This window comes from Phascolarctos cinereus, unplaced genomic scaffold (assembly GCF_003287225.1).
Source record: "Phascolarctos cinereus isolate Bilbo 61053 unplaced genomic scaffold, phaCin_HiC Scaffold_9;HRSCAF=440, whole genome shotgun sequence".
Taxonomy (NCBI): Eukaryota; Metazoa; Chordata; class Mammalia; order Diprotodontia; family Phascolarctidae; genus Phascolarctos; species Phascolarctos cinereus.
The window spans coordinates 143610567-143620093 of NW_027556402.1; positions in this window are offsets into that span (position 1 = coordinate 143610567).

The following is a 9527-nucleotide window of genomic DNA, read 5'->3' on the forward strand; positions in this document are numbered from 1 at the left end:
TGAGGCAATTGGGGTTAAGTAACTTGTCCAAGGTCACACAGTTAGCAAGTGTCAGGTGTTGAACTCAGGTTCTCCTGACTGCAAGGCCAGAGCTCTATCCACTGTGCCACCTAGCTGTCCCCGCCCCTCCCCCCCCGGCATTTTTCAACAATTTGGATGTTTTATTTTTCATTGGTGTCCAATTTGCTTGAGTCAGGAATGGTTGGATCAGTTCACAACTCAATCAACAATGCATTAGTGTCCCGATTTTCCAACAACCCCTCCAACGTTTATTATTTTCTTTTTCTGTCCTATTAGCCAGTCTGATAGGTATGAGGTATCTCAGAGCTGTTTGATTTGTGTTTCATTCAGTTTGTTAATAGTGATTTAGAGAAAAAAATGCATATTTTAAAATTGAAGAATTGTTGCTGAGTCATTTCAGACTCTCTGTGACCCTATTTGGGATTTTCTTGGTAAAGATACTTTTGCCATTTCCTTCTCCAGCTCATTTTACAGATGAAGAAACTGAGGCAAAAAGGGTTAAGTGACTTGTCTAGGGTCCCACAGCTAGTAAGTGTCTGAGGCTGGATTTGGACTCAGGTCTTCCTGACTCCAGAGCCAGTGCTCTATCCACTGCACCATCTAGCTGCCCCAGCATAGTGGATACAGAGTGGATCTTGCAACCAGGAAGATTAGTGTTCAAGTCCTCCCCCTGACACATACCAGCCTATGGCTCTGGACAAATTATTTGGCCTCTCAGCATTCTAGGCAACTCTTGAGGATCGTTTGATACCCTTCACCTCAGCACTCAACGAATGCCAAAATCTGGACCAACCAATCAGAAAAGGCACCCTGGTTGGCATAACAGATATGCCTTGTGTGCCCTCTGAGTAAACTGGAAGCTCTCCTGCTGGATTTAGCTGACTAGGAACATTCTTCTGATAAGGACCAGGTGCCATCAGGTATTTCTCTTATCTTATTATTTTATGACTCTCCCTTTGTTAAAGACACTATCTCAAATAATGGCCTTATGAACACTATTATGCTATGTTATGTAAGATAAACTGACAAAGGACACTATGGCTCCTCTCTCATTTTATTGCTTGATGGTTTGCCCTCTTATTTTATTGTCTGTTTCTTGTCATTCCTCTTTTATGTCATTTCCATGTTTATGATTGACACATATGGAGACTATAATTTTGGCTGACACAGGCATCCTGAGTCAGGAGGGGATAGGGGCTTGCTCTGAGGGCATAAAAGTCCCCTTCAAATATCCTGTCTTTGAGCTCAGAATTATTCTGACCTCCCATGCATGTTTCTCTGGCTTAAAGATATTAAACAGCACATATACAACCTAATTCTGCTTGTTTCTTTTTAGACCAAACCTCTGTTTAAGGTTGACACTCTCTAAGATTATTAGTTGCGGAGAAGGCAGCAACCTATATTGTAGAGAGAGTCTCCTCGCCTGGGAGTACCCTATACCAGCGAACTCACAGGTCTAGTGCTTATGGTATCACCTTACTATGCACTGGAAAAGTTCTTTCTTAGCCATACAATCCACAAAGAAAATAAGTTCAAATTGTAAAAAAATGTCCACGAGGGAGGTGGGGAGATTCTGGGAAGATGGCAGAGTAGGTCAGAAAATTCCAAGCTCTCCAGATTTTCTCCACAAACAAAACAAAATAGTTGCCTCAGGGTGAACATAGAACAGAAAAAATAAATAAGAGTTGAGCCAGAGCAGTGGTCCTCCTGGGACAATGGCAGAAGACCTGAGGAAAGACCCTGGTATGGAGGATGGAAAGGAGTGAAGTGCAACAAGCCTGGGGACAGCTGGGTTGGGAGGTAGCCTCAGCCTCAGCCAAAGGATTCTCACCTCACAGACAGTTGGGGGGGGGGAAGCATAGAGGTGGAACTTCTGGCTATGGACACTTACAGGAGTGCTGAGGTCCTGGTTTTGGTTCCAGGCCAGAGGGGACAGCTGAAGGTTATAGCCCTGGAGGGTCCTCAGGGAGCAAGAGCATTTCCAGCATAGTGTGCCTGCGGGCCCTAGCTGTGTCTTGGAGGGGGCAAGGAGTGATGAGGTTGGGCCCTAGACAAAGCTCAAAAAATAACAGTGAGAAGGCCCTGAGGCCAGAGGCACCACCTCCCACACTCTAGGGCTATAATAACAAACTGCTAAAAATAAATAAAATTGAGCAAGCAAAGAGGAAAGAACCCAACCATAGACAGCTACTATAGGAATAAAGAAGACCATGGTTCATTTTCAGAGGAGGATACTGAAGTGAAAGAAGCCTCTCCTACCCCAAAGAGTAGCATCAAATGGTCTCCTGCCCAAAAAGAGTTCTGGAAAGGACTGGAAAAGGACTTTAAAAATCAAATAAAAGAGGTTGAGGAAAATTAGAAAAAATAACAATTCAAGAAAACCAAGAAAATTATGAAAAGAAAGTCAACCAACTGGAAGAGGAGATCCAGTATCTTAAGGAAGAAAACAACTCCTTGAAAACTAGAATTGGGCAAAGCGAATGATGTTATAAGATACAAAGAAATAACAAAACAAAATAAAAAGAATGAAAAAATAGAAGAGAATGTGAAACATCTCATAAGAAAAACAACTGGAGTTCTGCTTCTGGAAGCCAAGATGGTGGAGTGAAAAGGTAGTTGCTCTCACTCTCCCCTATCAACCTCTGAAAACCCAGAAAATATCACACCAGAAAAAAACCCTGGAACAGCTGAACTGGAAAAAGACAGGGAGCGCAGTGCAGCAGCCCAGCAAATGGGTCTCCCAGTACCTCAACAAAAATAGGGGAAGCAGCACTGCAGGGGGCCCCAGGCAGATAAACACCCTGCAGCACCCATCTAAAAGGAGCTGAAGAAAGCGAAAGGAAAGGAAAGGCAGGCAACCTAGCATTGCCTGAAAGTTCCAGCCTTACTGATTCCAGCCCAACATGAGGTAAACTGCCAGAACCCTACAGCCTCCAATTGCCAACATAAGAGGCCCCAACACACAAACCCAGTGACCAAGACCTAGGCTCCCAACACAAGAAGCTTGGGTCACTGCCCTCTGTTCCCCAGCAGGACAGCTCAGTCTCTTTAAAGGCCAGGGAATAAAGAAACACCATGAGTAAAAAGAAATGTACCATAGATTCATATTATGAGAAGAATGAAGATCAAGACAGAAATTCTGAAGAGGACAACACTGTCAACAAACCCACATCTGCAACAACAAAAGGGAATATGAAATGGTCTGAAGCCCAGAAAGCCTTCTTAGAAGAGCTCAAGAAGGATTTTAATAGTCAAATGAGAGAGGTAAAAGAGTCCTTCAAAAATACAATTGGCCAACTGGAAAAAAAATACACTGAAGAAAACAAGTCCCTAAAAAAACCACAATTGGCCAATTGAAGAAGGAAGTACAAAAACTAACAGAAGAAAACAATCTGTTAAAAACTAGAATTGGACAAATGGAAACTAATGTCTGTATGACAGAGCAAGAATCAGTCAAACAGAAACCAAAAAATGAAAAAATAGATGAAAACGTAAAATACCTCATCGGTAAAACAACCAACCTGGAAAATCAATTCAGGAGCAACAATTTAAAAATTATTGGACTACCTGAAAATCACAATGAAAAAAAGAGCCTGGACAGTATCTTTCAGGAAATCATAAAGGAAAACTGCCCAGAAGTCCTAGAACCAGAAGGTAAAATAACCATAGAAAGAATCCACCGATCACCACCTGAAAGAGATCCCAAATTGACAACGCCAAGGAATATAATAGCAAAATTCCAAAATTACCAGATGAAAGAGAAGGTGCTGCAAGCAGCCAGGAAAAAACAATTTAAATATCATGGAACCACAGTCAGGATTACACAGGACCTTGCAGCTTCTACATTAAAAGACCGCAGGGCGTGCAACATGATATTCCGTAAGGCAAAGGAGCTTGGAATGCAGCCAAGGATCAACTACCCAGCAAAAATAAGCATTATTTTTCAAGGGAGGAGATGGATATTCAATGAAATAGGAGACTTCCAAACTTTCCTGATAAAAAGACCAGAGCTCAACAAAAAATTTGATCTTCAAGTACAGGACTCAAGAGGACATAAAAAAGTAAATGGGACAGAAAGATACAATATGTTGTTAATAAGGGGGGAGCTGTTTAAACCCCTACAAGGGAATATGACACTTGCAACCCTTGAGAACTGTATTGTTATTACACCATGTTAAAGGAGTATACATAAAGAGGGTGGATATTAGTTGACTTTGATGTAATGATAAAAAAAATCTAATCAAGTGGGTTAAATGGATCCAAATAAGTGGATCAATCTGATCTTAGAAAATGTACTGAGAAAGGAGGAGGCAGACAAGGGTAAATTACATTACAGGAAAAGACACAAAATCCTATTACAGCAGAGGGAAAGAAGGGAGGGGGTGAGCATTGTTTGAACCTTACTCTCATCAGATTTGGCTCAAGAAGGGCATAACATAATCAGTTAGGTATAGAAATCTAACTTGCCCTATAGGCAGTAGGAGGGAAAAGGGGAAAGAAAAGGGAGGGGGGAAAGGAGGGAAGAAGCAGTAAGAGTAAAGGGGAAGAAAAGGGAAAGGGATAATAAAAGGGAGGAGGGACTGAAGGAGGCAGTGGTCAAAAGCAAAACACTAGTGAAGGGGGAAAGGAAAAAGGAGAAAGAAAAGCATAAATAGGGGGGAAAAGGATGGAGAAAAAGACACAGATAGTAATCATAACTGTGAATGTGAATGGGATGAACTCTCCCATAAAATGGAAATGGATTGCAGAATGGATTAAAAACCATAATCCTACAATATGTTGTTTACAGGAAACACATTTGAAAAAGAGTGACACATACAGGGTAAAGGTAAAAGGCTGGAGCAGAATATATTATGCTTCAGCTGAAGTAAAAAAAGCAGGGGTAGCAATCCTGATCTCAGACAAAGCAAAAGCAAAAATAGATCTAATCAAAAGAGATAAGGAAGGAAACTACATCCTGCTAAAAGGCACCATAGACAATGAAGTAATATCATTACTAAACATATATGCACCAAATGGTATAGCATCCAAATTCTTAGAGGAGAAGTTCAGGGAGTTACAGGAAGAAATAGACAGCAAAACTATACTAGTGGGGGACCTGAACCTCCCCCTCTGCACTAGATAAATCTAACCACAAAATAAACAAGAAAGAAGTTAAGGAGGTGAATAGAACATTAGAAAAGTTAGGTATGATAGACCTCTGGAGAAAACTGAATGGGGATAGAAAGGAATATACTTTTTTTTCTTGGCAGTACATGGCACATACACAAAAATTGACCATGTACTAGGGCATAAAAACCTCACAATCCAATGCAGAAGGACAGAAATATTAAATGCACCCTTTTCAGATCATGATGCAATAAAAATTATATGTAATAAAGGGCCATGGAAAGATAGAGTAAAAAATAATTGGAAACTAAATAATTTAATCCTAAAAAATGATTTGGTCAAACAACAAATCATAGAAACAATCAATAATTTCATTCAAGAGAATGACAATAATGAGACAACATACCAGAACTTACGGGATGCAGCAAAAGCAAACAGACTGCAGCAACTTATCACAAGAATAATATGCTATGACCAGGTAGGATTTATACCAGGAAGGCAGGTTGGTTCAATATTAGGAAAACTATCAGCATCATTGAGCATATCAACAACAAAACCAACAGAAAACACATGATCATCTCAATAGATGCAGAAAAAGCTTTTGATACAATACAACACCCATTCCTATTAAAAACACTAGAAAGCATAGGTATAAATGGAGTCTTCCTTAAAATAATAAATAGCATTTATCTAAAACCTTCAGCAAGCATTATATGTAACGGGGACAGGCTAGAAGCATTTCCAATAAGATCGGGGGTGAAACAAGAATGTCCATGATCACCACTGTTATTCAATATTGTACTGGAAACTTTAGCTTTAGCAATATGAGAAGAAAAAGAAATTGAAGGTATTAGAATAGGCAAAGAGGAAACAAAGCTATCACTCTTTGCAGATGACATGATGATATACTTAGAGAATCCTAGAGAATCAAATAAAAAACTACTCGAAATAATAAACAACTTTAGCAAAGTTGCAGGCTATAAAATAAACCCACATAAATCATCAGCATTTCTGTATATTACCAACAAAGCCCAACAGCAAGAGACAGAAAGAGAAATTCCATTTAAACTTACTGTAGATAGACATTATAAAATATTTAGGAGTCTACCTCTTGAAACAAACCCAGGAACTCTATGAACACAATTATGAAACACTTTTCACACAAATAAAATCAGATCTAAATAATTGGAAAAACATCAGTTGCTCATGAGTAGGCTGAGCTAATATAATAAAAATGACAATCCTACCTAAGCTAATTTACTTCTTCAGTGCCATACCAATCAAACTACCAAAAAATTATTTTATAGAGTTAGAAAAAATAATAATAAGACTCATTTGGAAAAACAAAAGGTCCAGAATATCAAAGGAACTAATGAAAAGAAATGCAGGGGAAGGTGGCCTAGCAATTCCAGATCTTAAATTGTATTATGAAGCAGCAATCATCAAAACAGCTTTGTACTGGCTAAGAAATAGGGAGGTGGATCAGTGGAATGGGTTAAATATGCAAGACCCAGTAGTCAATGACTATAGTAATCTATTATTTGATAAACCCAAAGACCCCAGCTTCAGGGATAAGAACCCATTCTTTGAAAAAAAACTGCTGGGAAAACTGGAAAAGAGTATGGCAGAAACTGGGCATAGACCCAAATCTCATACCATAGGCCAAAATAAAGTCAAAATGGGTTCAGGACTTAGATATAAAGGCTGATACCACAAGTGAACTGGGGAGAACAAGGAATAGTTTACCTCTCAGATCTATGGAGAACAGAAGAATTCATGATCAAACAGGAGATAGAGAACATTATGAAAAGCAAAATGGATAATTTTGATTACATTAAATTGAAAAGTTTTTGCACAGAGAAAGCCAATGCAACTAAGATTAGAAAGAAGGTAGAAAATTGGGAAAGAATTTTTACAACCAGTCTCTCTGATAAAGGCCTCATTTCTAAAATATGTAGAGAATTAAGACAAATTTATAAGACCACAAGCCATTCCCTAATTAATAAATGGTCAAAGGATATGAACAGACAGTTCTCAGATGAAGAAATTAAAGCCATCTATAGTTATATGAAAAAATGCTCTAAATCTTTATTGATTAGAGAAATGCAAATCAAAACAACTCTGAGGTACCACATCACACCTATCAGATTGGCCAACATGACAAAACAGGAAAATGAGAAATGTTGGAGAAGATGTGGGAAAATTGGAACACTTCTAGGGCTGTATCCCAAAGAGATCGTACAAATGGGAAAAGGACCCACATGTACAAATATATTCATAGCAGCTTTTTGTGTAGTGGCAAAGAATTGGAAATTGAGAGGATGCCCATCAATTGGGGAATGGCTGAGCAAGTTGTGGTATATGAATATAATGGAATACTATTGTACTATAAGAAATGATGAACAGGCTGACTTCAGAAAAACCTGGAAAGACATATGGTCTGATGCTGAGTGAAATGAGCAGAACCAAGAGGACTTTGTACACAATAACAGCCATGTTATGTGATGACCAATATTGTTCAACTGTACCTTCTCAGCTTTACAAGGATCTAAGACATCTCCAGAGGCCTCAGGATGGAAAATGCTGTCCACATCCAAAGAAAGAACTATGGAAGTTGAATCGCTACCACTTATTTTTACCTTCTGTTGAGTTTTGTTTCATCTTTCTGATGGTTCCTCCTATTGGTTTTAAGTTTTACTTACAACTTCACTAACGTGAAAATACGTTTAATAGGAATGTAAATGTCAAGCCTATATCAGATTGTGCGCCATCTTTGGGAGGGTGGTGGGGAGGAAGGGCAAGAAAAATTTTCAACTCAAAAGCATATGGAAGTGATTGTTGATAAATCAAAATAAGTTAATAAAATTTTAAAAAAATACAAAATAAACCTAATGTTCATCTAATATGCTGAGAATCTCTCATGCCCCAAAGGCCAAGTTTTTCCCATGCCTGCTCATCCTTACGGGTGTCACCTGGCCTATGGGATTTATCACTAATAAACTTTTCTTCTGGCTGGAAAAAAAAAAAGAAAAAAAAGAAAAACAACTGATCTGAAGTAACAGTTGATCAAGAAGAGAAAATAAGAATAATTGGACTACCTGAAAGCTATGATTAAAAAGAAAAAAGAATCTTGATACAACAGTAGAAGAAATAATTTTTTAAAAATGCCCTGAAATGTTAGAACAAGTGGGGAAAGTAGAAATAGAAAAAATCCACAAATCACCACTTGAAACAGATTCTAGGATGAAAAGCTACAGAAGAGTAAGGGGAGAGGATAAAGGAGAGAGTCTTAAAAGAGTGTGGGATAGGGAGGTACTGGTTAAAAGTAAACTAGAGGAGTGATAGGTAAAAAGAGGCTGAGAAGGATAATAATGAGGAAAAACAGGTTGGAGGGAAATATACAAATGGTAATTATAATTTTGAATGTGAATGGGATGAATTCACACATAAAATGGAAATGGATAGCAGAATAGATTAAAAATCAGAATCCAACAATATGCTTTAAATTTAAAAATGAGAGATACACACTGTTAAAATAAAGGGCTGGAGTAGAAGGTATTATGCCTCAGACAATGCAAAAAAAAAAAGCAGGGGTAGCAATCATATCAGACGAAGTCAAAACTAAAATATATTTAATTAAAAGAGATAAAGAAGGAAACTGCATTATGATAAAAGGTACCATAGATAATGAAGCAATATCAATACTAAACTTATGTGCACCAAACACCATTGCATCTAAAATTTTAGAAGAAAAGTTAAATGAATTGAACATGGAAATAGATAGAAGTACTACAATGGGGGGGGGCTTTAATCTTCCCCTCTCAGAACTAGACAAATCTAACCAAAAATAAATAAGAAAAAATGTTATGGAGATAGGAAGGAGTAGAATTTGACCATATATTAGGGCACAAAAAATTTGTAGCCAAAAGCAAAAATATCAAACACTTCCTTTACAGACCACAATGTAATAAAAATTATATTTAACAAAGGACCATGGAAACATAGAAAAAAAGACTAATTGGCAACTAAACAACCTAATCTTAAAGAATGTATGGGTTAAGAATCAGATAATGGAAACAATCAGTAATTTCATTAAAGAAAATGACAATAATGAAATAACATATCAAAACCTATGGGATACAGCAAAAGCAGTGATCAGAGGAAAATTTATATCTCTAAGTGCTTATGTCATTAAAAAGAAAAAGAGCAAACCAATGAACTGTATATGCAACTAAAAAAAAAAGAAAAAGAACAAATTAAAAATCCCCAATTAAACATTAAATTGGAAATCTTAAAAACTAAAGGTGAAATTAATGAAATTGAGTGTATGCAAACCATTTAACTCATAAATAAAACTAGGAGTTGGTATTATGAAAAAAATCAATAAAATAGATAAA